The following is a 27,999-nucleotide window of genomic DNA, read 5'->3' on the forward strand; positions in this document are numbered from 1 at the left end:
GCGCCCTGCTTGAAGTGCGGGCTTCAAGCACGAGAGGGCGTCGGAGCGACCAGGAGTGACAGCTGTCACACATCATCCGTACCAGCTGTCACTCATACACTACTCATCACCACCATCATAAAGGCCGGACTGCAACTCCACCTCCCCGCCGAGAAATCAACTACCATTCAGGTAACTTTCTCTGCTGACTCAAAACATTGAGTAATAATCTGAACTTCTTTGCAGCCGTTTTCCTGTGGTGTGTCCTTATCTGTGGGATTGGCGTTTGGTGTGATCAGCGACGGCTTCGCTTCACACCCCAACCAGATAAGTGGTTAGACAGGAGCTGCACGAGTGTGTGTTTGGAGGTGGAGGTGCTCCCTCCTTTCTGAATACAGACTGTGGGATTACTGAGTGTGCGACCTCACACTCATCAGGACTGTCTCTGTTCTCTGCCAGCAGTACCGGGTCTGACTGCTGAAGACAGCGGCCACCTGGGGCGTAGGGCTTGGCGGCTCCGGTGTTCTTCAGCTCCGTTGGCAGTGGAAGCTGTGTGGATCCGGCTCCTTCTCTCGCCAGGTGTCTTCTATCGTCGAGCCTGCCCACACGTCACCTGGTGTATGATTGACAGTCACTATATTGTTATTGTCTGTACGTCGTTGTGTGATTCACAACATTAAATTGTTACTTTTGGCTTATCCATTGTCCGTTCATTTACGCCCCCTGTTGTGGGTCCGTGTCACGACACTTTCACAACATTTAGTATTGGTATTTTGGTGTTGTTGTCTTGGTATCTTGTTGATTTTGTCATCTGGTTTTCATTTGGTATTCTTCAGTCAGTTGTATTTTCATTATGTTATCACTTGTTTAGTTTTGCTTTAGTATTCTGCTTCATGTCTCCTGATCAGTTGTCATGTCATGCCTGGTTCCTAGCTATGTTTTTCTGCCCTAAGTTTTCATTGTTACTTTTGTTCATAGTAATATTATATTCCATAGTAGCTCTGTTCTTAGTTCTGTGTTTCACTCCAACCTGCACCTGCTCTATGTTTTCATCCCTCTGGCATCTCTGTCTGTGTTGTCACGTCATGTTACTCCACTAGCTCTTCTCTCACACTTTGTCCCAGTCTGCTTTGTGTTTTCATTTACTCACCCTCTTGGCACCTGTTCACATATCTTTGTCTATTACATCACATCAGTTTGTGCACTCCTGTTCTCACAATCTTGTCTGTGCGTTATCTTTGTTCATTAACCACACCCCCTTCTAGACTGTTCCTCACTGCACCTTGTTATCGCCACCTGTCCCTCATTAGTCCACTTTCATATAAACCCTCACAGTCCCTCGCCAGATTGTTGTCGCTTCCAGCACACTCTCCAGCCTTTTTGTTGTCTGTCCTGATTAGTCATGCAGTGTACCAGTTCCTTAATCTGTGTTTTTTGACTGCGCCTTTTTGCCTCAGCCTATATGCCAGTGTTTGCCCGTGCCTCAGACCCCTGCCTGGAGATGACTGCGTTTTTGCCCCACCTTGCTTGTGCCTCTGCTCCATTTTCTGACAACCTGTGTATCGAACCTCTGCCCGAAATAAACACGACGACTTATACTTCAAAGCCTGGTTTGGGAGTTTGTATTGTGGGTCCACCCGCTCCTGGTGTCGGGCAGCCGCCCGTCATGACAGTCTAAGAGTTATTGAGAGGCTTTGTCTTCTCTCTATTGCTAAATTTTGTATTTTGATACTTTATCTCTTTATCTAAATCTGTCTTCTATATCTTTCTTGTCTATTAACACTAGGGTTTACGAAACAATGTTAAACGCAAAGCTTTATTTCTTTTTGCTAAACAATTTAATTCAGTCTTTATCTTTGTCCAAGAATCTAATTCTACTGCCAATGATAACACTTTTTGGAAATCGCAGTGGGGCGACACATTATGGATGTCCCATGGTACAGAACGTTCAGCAGGGGTTGTGACATTAAAAAAATTAGAATTAGAATTTTCTTAAGTTGCAATATTTACAGCTATAATTCTAAACAGGAAAATTATGATCTTATTTTATCTTATGAAAATTCTTCAATTAGCTGGGTAACAAAATTTCCAAACACCACTTTGATATTGGGCAGGGATTTCAACCAAAAATTGGCTGATTTGAAAAATATTGATGTGGACATATTTCCCACTCGTCTTACAGATAATAAAGCCATACATATCAAGTTAAACTTTTCTAACTCTTGAGTGAATCTTCCCCGGTCTGTATACTGGAAGCTTAATAGCTCTTTACTAACATATGAAGCAGTAAAGAAAAAGGTTACAGATCTAATAATTTATTTTTGGTCTAAAGCTAAAGATGAGGAACAATTTTGTACAAATTGGGAACTTTTCAAAGTTGAGTTGGGGGCATTCTTTCGAAAATTCAGCAGTGACTTGGCCAAGTCAAGAAACAAAGGATCAAATATTGTATCAGACATCATTAATCTATCATCCAAACCCCCTGATACCTTATTAGAAGAAGATAAAATAACGCTGATTAAACGGCAAATTGAACTGGATGAAATATATAATCATAAAGCCAAAGGAGCTTTTGTAAGGTCCAGAGCCAAGTGGCTTGAGGAAGGTGAGCAAAACTCTCACCATTTCTTTAATCTTGAAAAATATCACTCTACTGTAAACAATATAAATAAGTTGAATATTGATGGGGTGCTTACAGATGATTTTACCCTGATATCTAGCTACTGTGGTCACTTTTATTCAAAGTTGTACTCTTCTGGCTTTTGTCAAGCAAGGGCTGGGTCGTTCTTAAATTCTTTAGTGGTTAAAGCCATAACTGAAAATGAAAGGCTGATGTGTGACAATGCCATTACAACTGGAGAGGTTAAAGATGCCATTAACTCACTAAAAAATAACAAGTCCCGGGTACGGATGGACTTATCTCAGAATTCTACAAAGCATTCTTTACCAAACTTACTCCATTTCTGTATGAAGACTTTGTTGAAAGTATTAGCAAGGAACAACTCCTAACAACTATGACACAAGGTTTAACTACTCTGATTCCTAAGTCAAACCAGGACACAACCCTTATAGATAATTGGCAACCAATATCCTTACTAAATAACAACTATAAAATTTTTTGCCATAATTTTTGCTAAAAGACTGAAAAAGGTACTGGACTCAGTTATTGAAGAAACCCAATCTGGATTCATGTCAAAGAGACATATAACAAATAATATCAGGCTAGTTATGGACATTCTTGATTATTCTGAATTGTTGGATGAAGCAGGCAAATTTTCGCAGCAAAAGTTTCTGCCCAAGCACAGCGACACACCGGGCGATGGTGGCGCGTCCGACGCCAGGCGAAGGAAACGAATTTGTGGCGTTGCGTCGTGTGCAGTGTGAACGTGGCATTACAGTACAGTATTTGTTACACAATTATTACACAATACTGTATTGTTTTATGTACTATATATTTGTTGTTCTGTAAAATACATCTTAAAATAAAAAAGATGAGAGTTTATGGTATAAAACATGAAAAATGTGAAAAATAGTGCTTAATCCAAATGTGTTTTTAGCCTTATTTTATAATTAATAACACCTCTGAAGTAAATATCCACACTTTCTATCAGTTAAAACCTTTGATTTAATGAAATTCTGTTTTGATTCATTACTTTAAAAAGAGAAAAAAGTCATTACAATAATCAAATATGTCATTTTGTAATCATTTCTCTAAAAATACATTAAATTAAAATAAAAACAAATCTACAGCAGTCCAAATATTCAAAGTATTCAAATTATATATATATATATATATATATATATATATATATACTATAGTATTCAATATTCAAGTATAATATTCAAATATTCAGCTGCTGAGAGCGCGCCGCGCTCCGAGCGCCGATTGACAGGCTCAAACCCCGCTGAAACAACCAGATCATTTCCAACGTGAAGGCTTTGTTGATCCGGGACGTCGTCTGACTTACACAAAAATGGCAGGAGACTTGGACATCAGTACTTTTTCGGCACATTCCACTGTTACAGGAGTTTTTTTTATGGAAAGAAAAGCGGACGGATGCGCCACGAAGCCGCTCATGGCGCGGCACAAAACCACCTCCGTGTTGGTCTCACAGGACAGCTTTGAGATGACTTTCAGATGGCTGTCGGTGGGTTTTCAGTCGTGTGATTAACCGAGAAATTGTGGATGAGTCTGGACATGCCAGAACATGTCCTGTGAGGCTTCATCACGGCGTTGCTTTGCGCCATTCGGCTCCACCGCGACGCGCGGAATTCCTCCACACGTCTGTCTCAATGTGATGAAAAAGTGCTGATGTCCACGTCTTCTGCAATTCCTGTGCTAGTCAGAGGACATCCCGGATAAAACACAGCGTCCAGTTTGGAAATTAACGGCACATTCCACTGTTACAGGAGTTTTTGTCATGGAAAGAGGAGCGGAGGAATTCCGCGCATTGGGACGGAGCCGCGCAAAGCAACACCGTGATGAAGCCTCACAGGACATGTTCTGGCATGTCCAAGCTCATCCACAATTTCTCGGTTAGTCACCCGACTGAAAACCCACCGACAGCCATCTGAAAGCCATCTGAAAGCCGTCCTGTGAAACCAACACGGAGGTGGTTTTGTGCCGCGCCATGAACGGCTCTGTGGCGCATCCGTCCGCTTTTCTTTCCATGAAAAAAACTCCTGTAACAGTGGAATGTGCCGAAAAAGTACTGATGTCCACGTCTCCTGCCATTTTGTGTAAGTCAGACGACGTCCCGGATCAACAAAGCCTTCACTTTGGAAATGATCTGGTTGTTTCAGTGGGTTTGAGCCTGTCGATCGGCGCTCAGAGCGCCACGCGCTCTCAGCAGCTGTGGGCGGTCTTTAAACCGGCTGGAGCACTCCTTAATCTCTGTAATCCCCATAAAATCGTCCCTGAAAGCTATTTGAATTTTTCGAATGGTTACCACCTGGAGGTCTCTCACAGTTTCTGGAAAAAATTGATGCAGCAAAGCTCCAAATCGTTCAGACATTTATTCGCAATAAACATCCGTTGAGAGGGGTGGACCAGTGCTCACACAAAGCCTGCTCACAGGCGAATGACGCAACCGACAGGCGTGAAAAAACGCATGCGCAGGAAGGTTCAAGCTTGGCTGATTCAATCACACGTGATTCAAATCCATATAGTTTTTGAAAAAAAATAAAAAGGTCAGATACTTTTCTAACAGACCTCGTATATATATATAGATATATATATATATATTATATATATCTTAATATATATATTACTATAGTACTCAATATTCAAAGTAATAACACCAATTACATACAAAATACAAAAATGAAAGACAAGGAAACAAAACTACACAAAAATCAAATGTGAACGTGTGTATGAATGTTCAGCCCGGTTTTCTCCTTGTTCGATTATTCTATTCTCTCTTTTTAATTATTTAGCAATAACAGCAAAATGTCAGCAATCTCTGAATGCTCTTGTTAATGAATAACATTAGACTGTTGGTAGAAGAAACTATACCTTTTTGGAATCCCTATGATCAGACAAATAATTCAACATGGTTGGAGCATTTTTCATTCTGATCCCTGTTTTATTGTTAATTGAACCCAAACTGGCTACAGCCACCACTCTGAGGTGGTTATTGTAGATTTTTCTGGAGACCACGGCATATTGATGCTGGATTACAAGTGTTTAATAACCTTAAATGGTACAGACAACACAAAAATGGGCTGCTAGCCTACAATGTAGACCAACATGAAGTTAATAATAATAATTAAACCTGCTTTATATTTCATAAAGCAATGTGAATAAATGCATTATTTACTTTTTCGCACAGCCTTATGGGATTACATTTCATTTCCGGTCTTTTACTGCCGACTCCGTTCGTTCGTAATTAATCTTAACAAAAAGTGCTTCATCCAAATGTGTTTTTAGCCTTATTTTTTAATTAGTGACACCTTTGAAGTAAATAATCCACACTTTCTATCAATTAAAACGTTTGGTTTTAATGAAATTCTGTTTCAACAAAATCTGCATTCAGCTTCGATTCATTACTTTTAAAAAGAGAAAAAAGTCATTACAATAATCAAAAATGTAATTTTGTAATAATTTCTCTAAAATACATTAAATTAAAATAAAAACAAATCTACAGCAGTCCATATATATATATATATATATATATATATATATATATATATATATATATATATATATACACACACTATAGTACTCAATATTCAAAGTAATAACACCAATTACATACAAATACAAAAAAGTAAAGATAAGGAAACAAAAACTACACAAAAATCCAAATGTGAACGTGTGTATGAATGTTCAGCCCGGTTTTTCCTTGTTCGATTATTCATTTCTCTCTTTTGAATTTTTTAGCAATAACAGCAAAATGTCAGCAATCTCTGAATGCTCTTGTTAATGAATAACATTAGACTGTCGGTAGAAGAAACTATCCCTTTTTGGAATCCCTATGATCAGATAAATAATTCAACATGGTTGGAGCATTTTTCATATTTTGATCCCTGTTTTATTGTTAATTGAACCCAACCTGGCTACAGACACCACTTTGAGGTGGTTGTTGTAGATTTTTCTGGAGACCACGGCATATTGACGCTGGATTACAAGTGTTTAATAACCTTAAGTGGTACCGACAACACAAAAATGGGCTGCTAGCCTACAATGTAGACCAAAATGAAGTTAATACAGTTTTTCTCAAATGCTAAAACACATTTCACAAACGTTTCCTCCATGTCTCCATTCCCCCAATGTCTAAACACAACACGCTTTTCTAAAGCTACACAAACACAACCACACCTTCGCACTTCAAAACTCAAACTTTCAGACCAAAAGAGCAGCTCGAAGCTTTCAAAAATGTAAACACTATACACATCATTACACACTACAGCAAAACAATTGAAAACACAATGCTCAATTTGTGAGAAGGTTCTTTGTTTCATAACTGCCAATGCATATTTCTAGAAACTTTACAGTAACAGATCTTCTTAAATCTCTGTAGAGGATTAGGCATTTAGATTTGTGAGTTTCATATGAAGAGTATAAATCTATAGAAAATACTGCATGTACACTACTGTAACACAACTCAATGCAAAAACAGAATCTATTGCACACAACAGTACCCTTGAAAACATGTTCAGGGTGTGAAGTTGTTTTATTTACTTTATTCACACCACACACACACCACAATCACTGTGCGGCATCATATCGCTGAGCTGCATCGGGCCACATCACCTCATCCACATCGCAGGCTATATTCTCCCTTGCCAGGCACCGCGGGAAAAACGCCCTGGAATGGCGAATCCATCCTTGGAAGGCCTCTACTGGGATGTCAACACAGGCCAGCTCCATTGCCTTTAGGAGGTTCTCTGTCATAAACCTTCCATCTCCACGATGAGAAGAACTCCTCTATAGGGTTCAGGAAAGGGGAGTAGGGTGGAAGCTGACATTGTCCCAAATTATCACATAAATGGGATGTGTGGGCACAGGATGGTGTTGGTGGAGGTCCAGGAGGATGTCTCTTAGCTCCTCTAGGAAGGTGAGGAGACGTTGGGTGTTGTAAGACCCAAGAACAGCATGCCGGTGGACAAGCCCCTCCGAACTCATGGCCGCACAAAGAGTAATATTACCCCCAGTTGGCCAGGAACCTCAATGATGGCTCTTTGGCCAATGATGTTACGGCCTCTTTGCCTTCGTTTCTACAGACTGAAGCCAGCCGCATCCAGGAAGAGGTACTCATGAGGTCTGGCCATCGCGTCCAACTGTAATATCCTCTGTGAAAATGTGAAAGTGCACAGGTGTTCAGAACAACAGTCAATCAGGTAGCGCAGTATTGTCCAGAAGTACTGTAGGCCACTGAGCAACACAGTATGTCCACTGTGTATGTCTGATGAGGTTGTTCTCACGAACCATATCCACAATGAGGGTTTCTTGTGCCGCTGTAAATATGGCAACCCTCCCACCTTTATGTGGCATTCTTTCAACTCTAAAGAAAGGAACGTGTTGTCAATTGACATGTGTTACAATAACAACTGATTTGGAACCAATAGACTACTTTCACAGGCTTGTAAAACTGTATTGTGACGAAGAAAGCAATAGAGTACAATACCTGTTGTGTTGTCTGGCACCGCTTTCACGGTCAGGAAGAAGAGTGATCCTGGTGACTCTTGCTTGCCTCTACTGGTGGTTGGCTCTCACTGCGGTATTGTATCACTTCCTGTTCTGGAGCACAGCGGTGTTTTGCTGTATCTGTTAGCTGTTAATCTGCGCAGTTAGATTGATCTAGATAACTAGATAATGATTTGTTTCACAGTGTAATCTTCACGTGCCTTAACTAAAGCACTCCCTCTGCTGAATCACCTCTAAATTATTTACACATTATTCACTTTGTGTGTTTTTAGGAATCCGCTAGCTTAGCGCAGCTACTAGCTCTTAGCCGGTTTAGCATGGCGGCTTCTCCTGTCTCTCCCACACTTTTCTGTTCTGGGTGTGAAATGTTTAGTTATTCCTCGGCCTCCTTTAGTAGTAATGGTACTTGTAATAAGTGTAGCTTATTCGTAGCTTTGGAGGCCAGGCTGGGCGAATTGGAGACTCGGCTCCGCACCGTGGAAAATTCTACAGCTAGCCAGGCCCCTGTAGTCGGTGCGGACCAAGGTAGCTTAGCCGCCGTTAGTTCCCTTCCAGCAGATCCCGAGCAGCCGGGAAAGCAGGCCGACTGGGTGACTGTGAGGAGGAAGTGTAGTCCTAAACAGAAGCCCTGTGTACACCGCCAACCCGTTCACATTTCTAACCGTTTTTCCCCACTCGGCGACACACCCGCCGAGGATCAAACTCTGGTTATTGGCGACTCTGTTTTGAGAAATGTGGTTAGCGACACCAGCAACCATAGTCAATTGTCTTCCGGGGGCCAGAGCAGGCGACACTGAAGGAAATTTGAAACTGCTGGCTAAGGCTAAGCGTAAATTTGGTAAGATTGTAATTCACGTCGGCAGTAATGACACCCGGTTACGCCAATCGGAGGTCACTAAAATTAACATTGAATTGGTGTGTAACTTTGCAAAAACAATGTCGGACTCTGTAGTTTTCTCTGGGCCCCTCCCCAATCGGACCGGGAGTGACATGTTTAGCCGCATGTTCTCCTTCAATTGCTGGCTGTCTGAGTGGTGTCCAAAAATGAGGTGGGCTTCATAGATAATTGGCAAAGCTTCTGGGGAAAATCTGGTCTTGTTAGGAGAGACGGCATCCATCCCACTTTGGATGGAGCAGCTCTCATTTCTAGAAATCTGGCCAATTTTCTTAAATCCTCCAAACCGTGACTATCCAGGGATGGGACTAGGAAGCAGAGTTGTAGTCTTACACACCTCTCTGCAGCTTCTCTCCCCCTGCCATCCCCTCATTACCCCATCCCCGTAGAGACGGTGCCTGCTCCCAGACCACCAATAACCAGTAAAATCTATTTAAGCATAAAAATTCAAAAGAAAAAATAATATAGCACCTTCAACTGCACCACAGACTAAAACAGTTAAATGTGGTCTATTAAACATTAGATCTCTCTCTTCTAAGTCCCTGTTAGTAAATGATATAATAATTGATCAACATATTGATTTATTCTGCCTTACAGAAACCTGGTTACAGCAGGATGAATATGTTAGTTTAAATGAGTCAACACCCCCGAGTCACACTAACTGCCAGAACGCTCGTAGCACGGGCCGAGGCGGAGGATTAGCAGCAATCTTCCATTCCATCTTATTAATTAATCCAAAACCCAGACAGAGCTTTAATTCATTTGAAAGCTTGACTCTTAGTCTTGTCCATCCAAATTGGAAGTCCCAAAAATCAGTTTTATTTGTTATTATCTATCGTCCACCTGGTCGTTACTGTGAGATTCTCTGTGAATTTTCAGACCTTTTGTCTGACTTAGTGCTTAGCTCAGATAAGATATAGTGGGCGATTTTAACATCCACATAGATGCTGAGAATGACAGCCTCAACACTGCATTTAATCTATTATTAGACTCAATTGGCTTTGCTCAAAATGTAAATGAGTCCACCCACCACTTTAATCATATCTTAGATCTTGTTCTGACTTATGGTATGGAAATTGAAGACTTAACAGTATTCCCTGAAAACTCCCTTCTGTCTGATCATTTTTTAATAACATTTACATTTACTCTGATGGACTACCCAGCAGTGGGGAATAAGTTTCATTACACTAGAAGTCTTTCAGAAAGCGCTGTAACTAGGTTTAAGGATATGATTCCTTCTTTATGTTCTCTAATGCCATATACCAACACAGTGCAGCGTAGCTACCTAAACTCTGTGAGTGAGATAGAGTATCTCGTCAATAGTTTTACATCCTCATTGAAGACAACTTTGGATGCTGTAGCTCCTCTGAAAAAGAGAGCCTTAAATCAGAAGTGCCTGACTCCGTGGTATAACTCACAAACTTGCAGCTTAAAGCAGATAACCCATAAGTTGGAGAGGAAATGGCGTCTCACTAATTTAGAAGATCTTCACTTAGCCTGGAAAGAGTCTGTTCCTCTATAAAAAAGCCCTCCGTAAAGATAGGACATCTTACTACTCATCACTAATTGAAGAAAATAAGAACAACCCCAGGTTTCTTTTCAGCACTGTAGCCAGGCTGACAAAGAGTCAGAGCTCTATTGAGCCGAGTATTCCTTTAACTTTAACTAGTAATGACTTCATGACTTTCTTTTCTAATAAAATTTTAACTATTAGAGAAAAAATTACTCATAACCATCCCAAAGACATATCGTTATCTTTGGCTGCTTTCAGTGATGCCGGTATTTGGTTAGACTCTTTCTCTCCGATTGTTCTGTCTGAGTTATTTTCATTAGTTACTTCCTCCAAACCATCAACATGTCTATTAGACCCGATTCCTACCAGGCTGCTCAAGGAAGCCCTACCATTAATTAATGCTTCGATCTTAAATATGATCAATATATCTTTATTAGTTGTCTATGTACCACAGGCTTCTAAGGTGGCAGTAATTAAACCATTACTTAAAAAGCCATCACTTGACCCAGCTTTCTTAGCTAATTATAGGCCAATCTCCAACCTTCCTTTTCTCTCAAAAATTCTTGAAAGGGTAGTTGTAAAACAGCTAACTGATCATCTGCAGAGGAAATGGTCTATTTGAAGAGTTTCAGTCAGGTTTTAGAATTCATCATAGTACAGAAACAGCATTAGTGAAGGTTACAAATGATCTTCTTATGGCCTCAGACAGTGGACTCATCTCTGTGCTTGTTCTGTTAGACCTCAGTGCTGCTTTTGATACTGTTGACCATAAAATTTTATTACAGAGATTAGAGCATGCCATAGGTATTAAAGGCACTGTGCTGCGGTGGTTTGAATTATATTTATCTAATAGATTACAATTTGTTCATGTAAATGGGGAATCTTCTTCACAGACTAAGGTTAATTATGGACTTGCACAAGGTTCTGTGCTAGGACCAATTTTATTCACTTTAGACATGTTTCCCTTAGGCAGTATTATTAGACAGCATTGCTTAAATTTTCATTTAGGGCTGGAACAGGTGACCCTGAACCATCCCTTAGTTATGCTGCTATAGACTTAGACTGCTGGGGGGTTCCCATGATGCACTTTCTCATGTTTCTTTCTCTTTTTGCTCTGTATGCAGCACTCTGCATTTAATCATTAGTGATTGATCTCTGCTCCCCTCCACAGCATGTCTTTTTCCTGGTTCTCTCCCTCAGCCCCAACCAGTCCCAGCAGCAGACTGCCCCTCCCTGAGCCTGGTTCTGCTGGAGGTTTCTTCCTGTTAAAAGGGAGTTTTTCATTCAGAACTGTCGCCAAGTGCTTGCTCACAGGGGGTCATTTTGACCGTTGGGGTTTAACCGTAATTATTGTATGGCCTTGCCTTACAATATAAAGTGCCTTGGGGCAACTGTTTGTTGTGATTTGGCGCTATATAAATAAAATTGATTTGATTTGTCTGAATGCCATAATAATGGTGGACACAGTGAACCTACTCAGGTTTGGACGGACTCTTAGTCCTGCTTCAGCCATTGTCATGCCATGGTCAGTGACTGTTGCTCGCATCTCGTCCGTAATGATGGTGCGAGGTTGTCTTGCTCTTCCTCCTGGACCTTCTCCTCTCCGTTGTTGGCCTGCTCCTCTTCCTCCTCTGATTTGAACTCCTCTTCCTTGTTGGCCTGCTCCTTTTCCTCTTCCTCATTGGCCTGCTCCTCTTCCTCCTCTGATTTGAACTCCTCTTCCTCGTTGGCCAGCTCCTCTCCCTCTGACTCGAATTCCACTTCCACTGACTCTGCCTTCATCGTGTTTGTTTGGAATCTTCAGCAAACTGTGCACTCTGAAATTGCTTTTATACATGTGGTCACAGCACTGGCAACATGTCTTCAATTTTGAGTCGTGTGTAATGAATGACGCCAAGTGTGTTCATTGTGTTCAAATATTGCTGACTGTAGCAAGCATTTTGCATCACGAGCTTTCATTTGAGAATATAATCAGAGTTCTTTTGCAACTTGTGTTTTAGCAAGGAAAAATGTGTTTAGATTTATGAGAACGGAGGATTGTTTTGTGAATTGTGTCTTCATGTGAAATGTGTTTATGATATTGGCAAATGATGGCTAGATTTAGTACATGTGTTTAGACAACTGGTCATTTGGTTTAGAGGATTGGCTTTTGTGTTTTAGCATTTGAGAAAAAATAATAATTAAACCTGCTTTTTCTTACATAAAGCAATGTGAATAAATGCATTTATTTCTTTTAACAGTTAAGAAAGCCTTACTAAGGAGTAAGACAACAAAAAATTCAACTGAACTCTATCTTTCTCTCCACAGAAATCTTTAGTAAAAGGCAAAAGATTTATACAGTTTGAAGAGGAAAAAGAGTACACTGGCTTTCTGTTTCCAACGGGAGTGACACAACGCTGAGCACACAAACCTCACTTAAGGGTTAAAACTACAATAATGGCGTCGTGATTTTCGCACAGCATTATGGGATTACAGTTTAATTTCCGGTCTTTACTGCCGACTACGTTCGTTTCGTAATTAAATCTTAAAAAGTGCTTCATCCAAATGTGTTTTTAGCCTTATTTTTTAATTAGTAACACCTTTGAAGTAAATAATCCCCACTTTCTATCAGTTTAAAACGTTCGGTTTTAATGAAATTCTGTTTCAACAAAATCTACATCTGATTTTGGTTTGGTCTAGTGTCGCCGTAAGGATGGCCCACGGCGCCTGACGGCGATCTGCGCTTCGAGGCGAAAAACTTGAAGGCTCTGTTGATCCAGGAAGTTGTCAGAGAACAGAGAACTTACAGAAGAAGTCGGCATGAGGCGTTTATTCGGACATTCCATTGTTAACGAACATTTTGTAATGAAAGAACATGCGGGCAGAGTCGCATGTCGGGCCGAACCCGGGAAAAACACCTCCGTTGGAAACCTTAACGGGCAAGTTGGAACATGCCCAAGCTGTTAAACAATTTCTCAGTTACTCACTTGTTGAAAGCCATCAAAAGCCGCCTGAATTTTACAAATGGTTTTCAACACGGAGGTGATTTCATGTCGCGGCGCACACAGATTTGCCGAGTCGTCACGGAAACGACTCGGCGAATTTGCGCGCACGTCTTTCATTAAAAAATGTCCACATAAACTCCTCATGCCGGCCTCTTCTGAATCTTTTCTGTTCTCTCACGACGTCCTGGGTGAATTAAGCCTTAAATTAGGATGTTTTCAGGTCGAAACAGGCCGACGACGGCGCCTGGAAGCACTGCAGGACGTCCCGCTCTGTGGGAAGTCCTTACACCGACAGAAACACCCCATAATCTCTCATCAGCCGTTAAACTTTTCCCCGAAAACCAGCTTAATTTCTCGAATAGTGTCCACTCGGATATTCCTCACAGGTCCAGAAAAAATTTTGATACAGCAACGCGCGCCGTCTCCAGCAGCGTGTGAAACAAAGGAATTCATCTCACTCAAGGCCTGCCCACAGGGAAATGACGTCACCGACACGCGTGAAAAAACTCATGCATGCGCACGAGGGTTCAAGCATGATTGGTGTAATCGCATGTCATTCAAATCCATATAGTTAAAAAAAAGGGTCGGTTTATTATCTAATAGACTTCGTATATATATATATATATATATATATATATATATATATATATATATATATATATATATATATATATATACTATAGTATTCAATATTCAAAGTAATAACACCAATTACATACAAAATACAAAAAAGGAAAGACAAGGAAACAAAAACTACACAAAAATCCAAATGTGAATGTGTGTATGAATATTCAGCCCGGTTTTCCTTGTTCGATTATTAATTTCTCTCTTTTGAATTATTTAGCTATAACAGCAAAATGTCAGCAATCTCTGAATGCTCTTGTTAATGAAAAACATTAGACTGTCGGTAGAAGAAACTATACCTCTATGAATCCCTATGGTCAGATAAATAATTCAACATGGTTGGAGCATTTTTCATATTCTGATCCCTGTTTTATTGTTAATTGAACCCAACCTGGCTACAACCACCACTCTGAGGTGGTTGTTGTAGATTTTTCTGGAGACCACGGCATATTGATGATGGATTACAAGTCTTTAATAACCTTAAGTGGTACCGACAACACAAAAATGGGCCTTCTAACCTACAATGTTGACCAAAATGAAGTTAATAATAATAATTAAACCTGCTTTTTCTTTCATAGAGCAATGTGAATAAATGTATTATTTACTTTTAACAGTTAAGAAAGCCTTACTTAGGAGTAAAGCAACAAAACATTCAACTGAACTCTTTATCTTTCTCTCCACGGAAATCTTTAGTAAAAGGCGAAAGATTTATACGGTTTGAAGAGAAAAAGAGTACACTGGCTTTCTGTTTCCAACCGGCGTGACACACCTCTGAGCACACAAACCTCACTGACGGTTTAAAACTACAATAATGGCTTCGTGATTTTCGCACAGCAGTATGGGATTCCAGTTTCATTTCCGGTCTTTACTGCCGACTCCGTTCGTTTCGTAATTAAATCTTAACAAAAAGTGCTTCATCCAAATGTGTTTTTAGCCTTATTTTTTAATTAGTAACACCTTTGAAGTAAATAATCCACACTTTCTATCAGTTAAAAACGTTCGGTTTTAATGAATTCTGTTTCAACAAAATCTGCATTCAGCTTCGATTCATTACTTTAAAAAGAGAAAAAAGTCATTACAATAATCAAAAATGTCATTTTGTAATAATTTCTCTAAAAATTACATTAAATTAAATTAAAATAAAAACAAATCTACAGCAGTCCATATATATATATATATATATATATATATATATATATATATATATATATATATATATATATATATATATATATATATATATATATATATATATATATATATATACTATAGTATTTAATATTCAAAGTAATAACACCAATTACATACAAAATTGATTTGATTGGATAATTAAATGGCAGAGTGTATCAGGGGTTCTACATGGTCTATGGGGGCCACTGAGACTTTTCGTGGATGTTGGAAATGGTGCCATCACCAATCAGTTAAAATTCATTTTCTGCTTCAGTATGACAAGAGGAATCATTTGACACCACTTTCAATAACATCTGAGCATTTACCCCAGGATGACCTTGAAGCTTTAAAGCCCTATACCTGTGTAAATATTGGTCAGAACCTAGACAAACTATATTTATTTATTACTATTATTATAATCCTCTCAACAAGACAGATATATTGGTGTATATTTGAAATTGATTAACTTGATTTTCAATTTACCTGTGTACTAACATTTGTCCCCTTGCCGGAGAGATGTAGGTGTCTGAAAATTTGAACTCCGTAATTTTATAACAGTCTAGGCCCGTTGAAACCCAAGCAGCAACAAAATTAATTTTAGCATGAAAATCCTATGGAAATACACACCATACCTCACTATGTTTTGATGTATTTATTTATTTTTATTTTGGAATGATATAAACACTGTTCTTGTGTGTGATTATAGTAACAGCTAAACTTAAATGTGTTAAACATGTAGAAGTGCCTTACACAATTGTTTTGGTAAAAAAAAGAAAAAAAAAAAGAAAGTTCAAAATACTTCACAATTGGTTTACAAACTATTCCTTTTTGCACATCTACCCATGAACTGGTATCCCACTTAGGTGCTCAACTTTACATTTTATATAGTTTTTATACAGTTCAGAACACACTAAATTAAGATGCAGCATTGTTTACTTATATTGCTAAAACATCTGTAGATGATTTGTTCAACCATCGTTCATCCGTTCGTTTCGTAATTAAATCTTAACAAAAAGTGCTTCATCCAAATGTGTTTTTAGCCTTATTTTTTTAATTAGTAACACCTTTGAAGTAAATAATCCACACTTTCTATCAGTTAAAAACGTTCGGTTTTAATGAAATTCTGTTTCAACAAAATCTGCATTCAGCTTCGATTCATTACTTTTAAAAGAGAAAAAAAGTCATTACAATAATCAAAAGTCATTTTTGTAATAATTTCTCTAAAAATTACATTAAATTAAATTAAAATAAAAACAAATCTACAGCAGTCCAATATATATATATACTATAGTATTTAATATTCAAAGTAATAACACCAATTACATACAAAATACAAAAAAGGAAAGACAAGGAAACAAAAACTACACAAAAGTCCAAATGTGAACGTGTGTATGAATGTTCAGCCCGGTTTTCCTTGTTCGATTATTCATTTCCTCTCTTTTGAATTATTTAGCAATAACAGCAAAATGTCAGCAATCTCTGAATGCTCTTGTTAATGAATAACATTAGACTGATGTTAGAAGAAACTATCCCTTTTTGGAATCCCTATGATCAGACAAATAATTCAACATGGTTGGAGCATTTTTCATATTCTGATCCCTGTTTTATTGTTAATTGAACCCAACCTGGCTACAGCCACCACTCTGAGGTGGTTGTTGTAGATTTTTCTGGAGACCACGGCGTATTGATGCTGGATTACAGGTGTTTAATAACCTTAAGTGGTACCGACAACACAAAAATGGGCTGCTAGCCTACAATGTACACCAACATGAAGTTAATAATAATAATTAAACCTGCTTTTTGTTTCATAAAGCAATGTGAATAAATGCATTAATTCCTTTTAACAGTTGAGAAAGCCTTACTAAGGAGTAAGGCAACAAAAAATTCAACTGAACTCTTTATCTTTCTCTCCACGGAAATCTTTAGTAAAAGGCGAAAGATTTATACGGTTTGAAGAGAAAAAGAGTACACTGGTTTTCTGTTCCCAACCGGCGTGACACACCTCTGAGCACACAAACCTCACTGACGGTTTAAAACTACAATAATGGCTTCGTGATTTTCGCACAGCATTATGGGATTCCAGTTTCATTTCCGGTCTTTACTGCCGACTCCGTTCGTTTTGTAATTAAATCTTAACAAAAAGTGCTTCATCCAAATGTGTTTTTAGCCTTATTTTTTAATTAGTAACACATTTGAAGTAAATAATCCCACTTTCTATCAGTTAAAAACGTTCGGTTTTAATGAAATTCTGTTTCAACAAAATCTGCATTCAGCTTCGATTCATTACTTAAAAAGAGAAAAAAGTCATTACAATAATCAAAAATGTAATTTTGTAATAACTTGTCTAAAAATACATTAAATTAAATTAAAATAAAAACAAATGTACTGCAGTCTAAATATTAAAAGTATTCAAATTATATATATATATATATATATATATATATATATATATATATATATATATATATATATATATATATATATATATATATATATATATATATATATATATATATATACACACACATATATACACACACACACTATAGTATTCAATATTGAAAGTAATAACACCAATTACATACAAAATACAAAAAAAGGAAAGACAATGAAACAAAAACTACACAAAAATCCAAATGTGAACGTGTGTATGAATGTTCAGCCCGGTTTTCCTTGTTCGATTATTCATTTCTCTCTTTTGAATTATTTAGTTATAACAGCAAAATGTCAGCAATCTCTGAATGCTCTTGTTAATGAATAACATTAGACTGATGTTAGAAGAAACTATCCCTTTTGGAATCCCTATGATCAGACAAATAATTCAACATGGTTGGAGCATTTTTCATATTCTGATCCCTGTTTTATTGTTAATTGAACCCAACCTGGCTACAACCACCACTCTGAGGTGGTTGTTGTAGATTTTTCTGGAGACCACGGCATATTGATGATGGATTACAAGTGTTTAATAACCTTAAGTGGTACAGACAACACAAAAATGGGCTGCTAGCCTACAATGTAGACCAACATGAAGTTAATAATAATAATTAAACCTGCTTCTTGTTTCATAAAGCAATGTGAATAAATGCATTAATTCCTTTTAACAGTTAAGAAAGCCTTACTAAGGAGTAAGGCAACAAAAAATTCAACTGAACTCTTTATCTTTCTCTCCACGGAAATCTTTAGTAAAAGGCGAAAGATTTATACGGTTTGAAGAGAAAAAGAGTACACTGGCTTTCTGTTCCAACCGGCGTGACACACCTCTGAGCACACAAACCTCACTGACGGTTGAAAACTACAATAATGGCTTCGTGATTTTCGCACAGCAGTATGGGATTCCAGTTTCATTTCCGGTCTTTACTGCCGACTCCGTTCGTTTCGTAATTAAATCTTAACAAAAAGTGCTTCATCCAAATGTGTTTTTACCCTTATTTTTTTAATTAGTAACACATTTGAAGTAAATAATCCACACTTTCTATCAGTTAAAAACGTTCGGTCTTAATGAAATTCTGTTTCAACAAAATCTGCATTCAGCTTCGATTCATTACTTTAAAAAGAGAAAAAAGTCATTACAATAATCAAAAATGTAATTTGTAATAACTTGTCTAAAATACATTAAATTAATTAAAATAAAACAAATGTACTGCAGTCTAAATATTAAAAGTATTCAAATTATATATATTATATATATATATATATATATATATATATATATATATATATATATATATATATATATATATATATATATATATATATATATATATATATATATATATATATATACACACTATAGTATTCAATATTGAAAGTAATAACACCAATTACATACAAAATACAAAAAAAGGAAAGACAAGGAAACAAAAACTACACAAAAATCCAAATGTGAACGTGTGTATGAATGTTCAGCCCGGTTTTCCTTGTTCGATTATTCATTTCTCTCTTTTGAATTATTTAGCAATAACAGCAAAATGTCAGCAATCTCTGAATGCTCTTGTTAATGAATAACATTAGACTGATCGTTAGAAGAAACTATCCCTTTTGGAATCCCTATGATCAGACTAAATAATTCAACATGGTTGGAGCATTTTTCATATTCTGATCCCTGTTTTATTGTTAATTGAACCCAACCTGGCTACAAGCCACCACTCTGAGGTGGTTGTTGTAGATTTTTCTGGAGACCACGGCATATTGATGATGGATTACAAGTGTTTAATAACCTTAAGTGGTACAGACAACACAAAAATGGGCTGCTAGCCTACAATGTAGACCAACATGAAGTTAATAATAATAATTAAACCTGCTTCTTGTTTCATAAAGCAATGTGAATAAATGCATTAATTCCTTTTAACAGTTAAGAAAGCCTTACTAAGGAGTAAGGCAACAAAAAATTCAACTGAACTCTTTATCTTTCTCTCCACGGAAATCTTTAGTAAAAGGCGAAAGATTTATACGGTTTGAAGAGAAAAAGAGTGCACTGGCTTTCTGTTCCAACCGGCGTGACACACCTCTGAGCACACAAACCTCACTGACGGTTTAAAACTACAATAATGGCTTCGTGATTTTCGCACAGCAGTATGGGATTCCAGTTTCATTTCCGGTCTTTACTGCCGACTCCGTTCGTTTCGTAATTAAATCTTAACAAAAAGTGCTTCATCCAAATGTGTTTTTAGCCTTATTTTTTAATTAGTAACACCTTTGAAGTAAATAATCCACACTTTCTATCAGTTAAAAACGTTCGGTTTTAATTAAATTCTGTTTCAACAAAATCTGCATTCAGCTTAAATTCATTACTTTTAAAAGAGAAAAAAGTCATTACAATAATCAAAAGTCATTTTTGTAATAATTTCTCTAAAAATTACATTAAATTAAATTAAAATAAAAACAAATCTACAGCAGTCCAAATATATATATATACTATAGTATTTAATATTCAAAGTAATAACACCAATTACATACAAAATACAAAAAAGGAAAGACAAGGAAACAAAAACTACACAAAAGTGCAAATGTGAACGTGTGTATGAATGTTCAGCCCGGTTTTCCTTGTTCGATTATTCATTCCTCCCTTTTGAATTATTTAGCTATAACAGCAAAATGTCAGCAATCTCTGAATGCTCTTGTTAATGAATAACATTAGACTGATGTTAGAAGAAACTATCCCTTTTTGGAATCCCTATGATCAGACAAATAATTCAACATGGTTGGAGCATTTTTCATATTCTGATCCCTGTTTTATTGTTAATTGAACCCAACCTGGCTACAGCCACCACTCTGAGGTGGTTGTTGTAGATTTTTCTGGAGACCACGGCATATTGATGATGGATTACAAGTGTTTAATAACCTGAAGTGGTACCTACAACACAAAAATGGGCTGCTTGCCTACAATGTACACCAACATAGAGTTAATAATAATAATTAAACCTGCTTTTTGTTTCATAAAGCAATGTGAATAAATGCATTAATTCCTTTTAACAGTTGAGAAAGCCTTACTAAGGAGTAAGGCAACAAAAAATTCAACTGAACTCTTTATCTTTCTCTCCACGGAAATCTTTAGTAAAAGGCGAAAGATTTATACGGTTTGAAGAGAAAAAGAGTACACTGGTTTTCTGTTCCCAACCGGCGTGACACACCTCTGAGCACACAAACCTCACTGACGGTTTAAAACTACAATAATGGCTTCGTGATTTTCGCACAGCATTATGGGATTCCATTTTCATTTCCGGTCATTACTGCCGACTCCGTTCGTTTTGTAATTAAATCTTAACAAAAAGTGCATCATCCAAATGTGTTTTTAGCCTTATTTTTTAATTAGTAACACATTTGAAGTAAATAATCCACACTTTCTATCAGTTAAAAACGTTCGGTTTTAATGAAATTCTGTTTCAACAAAATCTGCATTCAGCTTCGATTCATTACTTTAAAAAGAGAAAAAAGTCATTACAATAATCAAAAATGTAATTTTGTAATAACTTCTCTAAAAATACATTAAATTCAATTAAAATAAAAACAAATGTACTGCAGTCCAAATATTAAAAGTATTCAAATTATATATATATATATATACACACACACTATAGTATTCAATATTGAAAGTAATAACACCAATTACATACAAAATACAAAAAAAAGGAAAGACAATGAAACAAAAACGACACAAAACTCCAAATGTGAACGTGTGTATGAATGTTCAGCCCGGTTTTCCTTGTTCGATTATTCATTTCTCTCTTTTGAATTATTTAGCTATAACAGCAAAATGTCAGCAGTCTCTGAATGCTCTTGTTAATGAATAACATTAGACTGATGTTAGAAGAAACTATCCCTTTTTGGAATCCCTATGATCAGACAAATAATTCAACATGGTTGGAGCATTTTTCATATTCTGATCCCTGTTTTATTGTTAATTGAACCCAACCTGGCTACAGCCACCACTCTGAGGTGGTTGTTGTAGATTTTTCTGGAGACCACGGCATATTGATGATGGATTACAAGTGTTTAATAACCTGAAGTGGTACAGACAACACAAAAATGGGCTGCTTGCCTACAATGTAGACCAACATAGAGTTAATAATAATAATTAAACCTGCTTCTTGTTTCATAAAGCAATGTGAATAAATACATTAATTCCTTTTAACAGTTAAGAAAGCCTTACTAAGGAGTAAGGCAACAAAAAATTCAACTGAACTCTTTATCTTTCTCTCCACGGAAATCTTTAGTAAAAGGCGAAAGATTTATACGGTTTGAAGAGAAAAAGAGTGCACTGGCTTTCTGTTTCCAGCCGGCGTGACACACCTCTGAGCACACAAACCTCACTGACGGTTTAAAACTACAATAATGGCTTCGTGATTTTCGCACAGCATTATGGGATTACAGTTTCATTTCCGGTCTTTACTGCCGACTCCGTTCGTTTTGTAATTAAATCTTAACAAGTAGTGCTTCATCCAAATGTGTTTTTACCCTTATTTTTTTAATTAGTAACACATTTGAAGTAAATAATCCACACTTTCTATCAGTTAAAAACGTTCGGTTTTAATGAAATTCTGTTTCAACAAAATCTGCATTCAGCTTCGATTCATTAAGTTAAAAAGAGAACTCATTACAATAATCAAAAATGTCACTTTGTAATAATTTCTCTAAAAATACATTAAATTAAATTAAAAACAAATGTACTGCAAGTGTACTGCAAAGTGTACTGCAGTATATATATATATATATATATATATATATATATATATATATATATATATATATATATATATATATATATATATATATATATATATATATATATATATGTATGTATGTATGTATACACATATATATACACACTATAGTATTCAATATTGAAAGTAATAACACCAATTACATACAAAATACAAAAAAAAGGAAAGATAAGGAAACAAAAACTACGCAAAATCCAAATGTGAACGTGTGTATGAATGTTCAGCCCGGTTTTCCTTGTTCGATTATTCATTTCTCTTTTGAATTATTTAGCAATAACCGTAAAATGTCAGCAATCTCTGAATGCTCTTGTTAATGAATAACATTAGACTGTCGGTAGAAGAAACTATACCTTTTGGAATCCCTATGATCAGACAAATAATTCAACATGGTTGGAGCATTTTTCATATTCTGATTCCTGTTTTATTGTTAATTGAACCCAACCTGGCTACAACCACCACTCTGAGGTGGTTGTTGTAGATTTTTCTGGAGACCACGGCATATTGATGATGGATTACAAGTGTTTAATAACCTTAAGTGGTACAGACAACACAAAAATGGGCTGCTAGCCTACAATGTAGACCAACATGAAGTTAATAATAATAATTAATCTCATTACAATAATCAAAAATGTCATTTTGTAATAATTTCTCTAATCTGGCAAATTTTCTACATTTTTGTTGCAAATTTGCTGCTTTATTCTCACATATTTGCATTAAACATGCAAATTTTCGAGATTTTAAACATGCAAATATGTGATAAAAAAGCAGCAAATTTGTGAGTTTAAAGTCACAAATATACGAGAATAAACATGCAATTTTACGAGAAATAACACGCAAGTTTGCAAGATTACATTTTCGAGTTTAAAGTCACAAATATACGAGAATAAACATGCAAATTTACGAGAAATAACACGCAAGTTTGCAAGATTACATTTTCGAGTTTAAAGTCACAAATATACGAGAATAAACATGCAAATTTACGAGAAATAACATGCAAGTTTGCGAGATTACATTTTCGAGTTTAAAGTCACAAATATACGAGAATAAACATGCAAATGTACGAGAAATAACACGCAAGTTTGCGAGATTACATTTTCGAGTTTAAAGTCACAAATATACGAGAATAAACATGCAAATTTACGAGAAATAACACGCAAATTTGCGAGATTAAAAAACATGCAAATCTGCAAGAAAAAAGCAGGAAATTTGCCACAATTAAACACACAAATTTTCGAGATTTTAAACATGCAAATATGTGATAAAAAAGCAGCAAATTTGCGAGTTTAAAGTCGCAAATATACGAGAATAAACATGCAAATTTACGAGAAATAACACGCAAATTTGCGAGATTAAAAACATGCAAATGTGCAAGAAAAAAAATAGCACATTTGCCACAATTAAACACGCAAATTTTCAAGATTATAAACATGCAAATATGTGAGGAAAAAAGCAGCAAATTTGCAAGAAAAATGTAGCAAATTTGCCAGATTAAACACGCAAATTTTCGAGATTCTAAACATGCAAATCTGTGAGGATGTTTTATTTGTAAGACTTGTCGGAAACGGAAATGACACTATGGGAAGTTGGTTTGTTTTGGCTGGCGTGGGAATGGCTGCGTTGGAAGATCTGATCAAACTCTACTTTTCCTTAGGGTTTTCTAACAAGGAGATACTTGCGATATTAGCCCAGAATGACCATGTCATTATTAGTATTCGCACTCTGAAGAGGCATTGTCAAAGATTGCACCTGTTTCGTCGAAAAAATCATGCTGCCTTAGATGACGTGTTTACATTTGTGTACCAGGAGCTGCAACAGCACGGACAGATGCAAGGTTACCGCTGGCTTCATCAACGAGCTGTGCAACGGGGATTTGTGGTACAGCAGAACACAGTACGCCAGCTGATTAAGTTAATTGATCCACTCGGTGTTGATATTAGAAAATCTCGACGCCTTCGACGCCGTCAATATAGCACAAGGGGGCCTAATGCTGTTTGGCACATAACTCATATGATAAGCTGAAACCGTATGGTATAGCCATTAACGGATGCATCGATGGGTTTAGTCGTTTTATTGTGTGGATGGAAGCTTACACGACCAACAATGACCCAAAGGTTGTAGCTGATTACTACATACAAAATGTAACACAATTGGGTGGGTGTCCAGAAAGGATACGCGCAGATCATGGCACAGAAAATGGACATGTAGCCAATATGCAAGTGTTTCTTAGAAGAAACCATGATGACTCGTTTGCAGGAGACAACAACAGTTTTGTGTATGGAAGAAGCACAGGGAATCAGCGTATTGAGTCTTGGTGTGGGTTTTAAGGAAACAAAGTGTCCAATTCTGGATGAACATATTCAAAACCCTTCAAGATGAACAGTTTTCTGGGACTTTTTGGATAAAAACCTGGTACAGTTTTGTTTCTTGGTCTTGTTCAGGTAAGTTTATTACATACCCATTTATATCTGAATTCAAAATCATTTTATTAATCATGCTTTTTTTCTATTCTTTTTTTTTTTGTAGAAGGAGTTGGATGAGGTAGTGCAGACATGGAATATCCACAAGATCAGACTGCGACCTGGCCAAGATGTGCATTGTGGTCGTCCTGTTGTGATGTACACAGTTTGTATGATGCAGAGGATAAGCTTAAACTAGTGGACCCTGAAGAAGTAGCTGTGTGTAAGGAAGAGTGCACACCAAAGAGCCAGATCCCTTGTGATGAGACTGTTTACGATCTCTCTGTGTTACTCATGCAGGAGAATCAATGGGGCCATCCTTCAGATGCATTTGAAGCAGCAGAGCTGTATACATCACTTAGAACTGTGATACTGGAAAATATCTAACAGCATTGCCATAGAACGTGTTAGTGTGGTATCCTAGTATGTCAGTGAAACAGTTTCCGTAGGATTTTTGTGCTAAAATGGATTTTTTTTTATTTTTACTTGAAGCAGTATAGGCTCACAATGGTTCAAGGTTATCCTGGGGTAAAATTTACCAGATGCTCAGATTTTGTTGAAACTGGTGAAAAGTTGTTTGTATTATGTCATAGGGTTCCCAAAAAAGCTACTTTACAGTGTATGGCATTTGATTGGATAATTAAATGGCAGAGTGTATCAGGGTTCTACATGGTCTATGGGGGCCACTGAGACTTTTCCTGGATGTTGGAAATGGTGCCATCACCAAATCAGTTAAAATTCATTTTCTGCTTCAGTATGACAAGAGGAATCATTTGACACCACTTTCAATAACATCTGAGCATTTACCCCAGGATGACCTTGAAGCTTTAAAGCCCTATACCTGTGTAAATATTGGTCAGAACCTAGACAAACTATATTTATTTATTACTATTATTATAATCCTCTCAACAAGACAGATATATTGGTGTATATTTGAAATTGATTAACTTGATTTTCAATTTACCTGTGTACTAACATTTGTCCCCTTGCCGGAGAGATGTAGGGGTCTGAAAATTTTAACTCCGTAATTTTATAACAGTCTAGGCCCTGTTGAAACCCAAGCAGCAACAAAATCAATTTTAGCATGAAAATCCTATGGAAATACACACCATACCTCACTATGTTTTGATGTATTTATTTATTTTTATTTTGGAATGATATAAACACTGTTCTTGTGTGTGATTATAGTAACAGCTAAACTTAAATGTGTTAAACATGTAGAAGTGCCTTACACAATTGTTTTGGTAAAAAAAAAGAAAAGAAAAGAAAGAAAGTTCAAAATACTTCACAATTGGTTTACAAACTATTCCTTTTTGCACATCTACCCATGAACTGGTATCCCACTTAGGTGCTCGACTTTACATTTTATATAGTTTTTATACAGTTCAGAACACACTAAAATTAAGATGCAGCATTGTTTACTTATATTGCTAAAACATCTGTAGATGATTTGTTCAACCATCGTTCATCCGTTCGTTTCGTAATTAAATCTTAACAAAAAGTGCTTCATCCAAATGTGTTTTTAGCCTTATTTTTTTAATTAGTAACACATTTGAAGTAAATAATCCACACTTTCTATCAGTTAAAAACGTTCGGTTTTAATGAAATTCTGTTTCAACAAAATCTGCATTCAGCTTCGATTCATTACTTTTAAAAGAGAAAAAAGTCATTACAATAATCAAAAGTCATTTTTGTAATAATTTCTCTAAAAATTACATTAAATTAAATTAAAATAAAAACAAATCTACAGCAGTCCAAATATATATATATATATACTATAGTATTTAATATTCAAAGTAATAACACCAATTACATACAAAATACAAAAAAGGAAAGACAAGGAAACAAAAACTACAAAAAAGTCCAAATGTGAACGTGTGTATGAATGTTCATCCCGGTTTTCCTTGTTCGATTATTCATTTCTCTCTTTTGAATTATTTAGCAATAACAGCAAAATGTCAGCAATCTCTGAATGCTCTTGTTAATGAATAACATTAGACTGTCGGTAGAAGAAACTATACCTTTTGGAATCCCTATGATCAGATAAATAATTCAACATGGTTGGAGCATTTTTCATATTTTGATCCCTGTTTTATTGTTAATTGAACCCAACCTGGCTACAGCCACCACTTTGAGGTGGTTGTTGTAGATTTTTCTGGAGACCACGGCAAATTGATGCTGGATTACAAGTGTTTAATAACCTTAAATGGTACCGACAACACAAAAATGGGCTGCTAGCCTACAATGTACACCAACATGAAGTTAATAATAATAATTAAACCTGCTTTTTGTTTCATAAAGCAATGTGAATAAATGCATTAATTCCTTTTAACAGTTGAGAAAGCCTTACTAAGGAGTAAGGCAACAAAAAATTCAACTAAACTCTTTATTTTTCTCTCCACGGAAATCTTTAGTAAAAGGCGAAAGATTTATACGGTTTGAAGAGAAAAAGAGAACACTGGTTTTCTGTTCCCAACTGGCGTGACACACCTCTGAGCACACAAACCTCACTGACGGTTGAAAACTACAATAATGGCTTCGTGATTTTCGCACAGCATTATGGGATTCCATTTTCATTTCCGGTCTTTACTGCCGACTCCGTTCGTTTTGTAATTAAATCTTAACAAAAAGTGCTTCATCCAAATGTGTTTTTACCCTTATTTTTTTAATTAGTAACACATTTGAAGTAAATAATCCACACTTTCTATCAGTTAAAAACGTTCGGTTTTAATGAAATTCTGTTTCAACAAAATCTGCATTCAGCTTCGATTCATTAAGTTAAAAAGAGAAAAAACTCATTACAATAATCAAAAATGTCACTTTGTAATAATTTCTCTAAAAATACATTAAATTAAATTAAAAACAAATGTACTGCAGTCCAAATATTAAAAGTATTCAATATATATATATATATATATATATATATATATATATATATATATATATATATATATATATATATATATATATATATACACACTATAGTATTCAATATTGAAAGTAATAACA

The 27,999-nt window shown here is 36.3% G+C and overlaps 8 non-coding genes across 8 annotated transcripts; all 8 read right to left on the reverse strand.

Annotated features, from left to right (window-relative positions):
* Positions 1–12,784: 12,784 nt before the first annotated feature.
* On the reverse strand, positions 12,785–12,897 carry LOC117531666. The gene has a single exon (XR_004566698.1). It is a non-coding gene; the product is annotated as a U5 spliceosomal RNA (small nuclear RNA).
* A 1,868-nt stretch (positions 12,898–14,765) lies between these two features.
* Positions 14,766–14,879, reverse strand: LOC117531662. The gene has a single exon (XR_004566695.1). It is a non-coding gene; the product is annotated as a U5 spliceosomal RNA (small nuclear RNA).
* A 2,289-nt stretch (positions 14,880–17,168) lies between these two features.
* Positions 17,169–17,282, reverse strand: LOC117531638. The gene has a single exon (XR_004566671.1). It is a non-coding gene; the product is annotated as a U5 spliceosomal RNA (small nuclear RNA).
* Positions 17,283–18,425: 1,143 nt separating this feature from the next.
* On the reverse strand, positions 18,426–18,539 carry LOC117531639. Its single transcript, XR_004566672.1, has one exon. It is a non-coding gene; the product is annotated as a U5 spliceosomal RNA (small nuclear RNA).
* A 1,133-nt stretch (positions 18,540–19,672) lies between these two features.
* LOC117531652 lies at positions 19,673–19,786 on the reverse strand. Its single transcript, XR_004566685.1, has one exon. It is a non-coding gene; the product is annotated as a U5 spliceosomal RNA (small nuclear RNA).
* A 1,010-nt stretch (positions 19,787–20,796) lies between these two features.
* On the reverse strand, positions 20,797–20,910 carry LOC117531640. Its single transcript, XR_004566673.1, has one exon. It is a non-coding gene; the product is annotated as a U5 spliceosomal RNA (small nuclear RNA).
* A 1,045-nt stretch (positions 20,911–21,955) lies between these two features.
* LOC117531653 lies at positions 21,956–22,069 on the reverse strand. Its single transcript, XR_004566686.1, has one exon. It is a non-coding gene; the product is annotated as a U5 spliceosomal RNA (small nuclear RNA).
* Positions 22,070–27,332: 5,263 nt separating this feature from the next.
* LOC117531633 lies at positions 27,333–27,446 on the reverse strand. Its single transcript, XR_004566666.1, has one exon. It is a non-coding gene; the product is annotated as a U5 spliceosomal RNA (small nuclear RNA).
* Positions 27,447–27,999: the final 553 nt, after the last annotated feature.

This window comes from Thalassophryne amazonica, chromosome 18, assembly GCF_902500255.1.
Source record: "Thalassophryne amazonica chromosome 18, fThaAma1.1, whole genome shotgun sequence".
NCBI lineage: Eukaryota > Metazoa > Chordata > Actinopteri > Batrachoidiformes > Batrachoididae > Thalassophryne > Thalassophryne amazonica.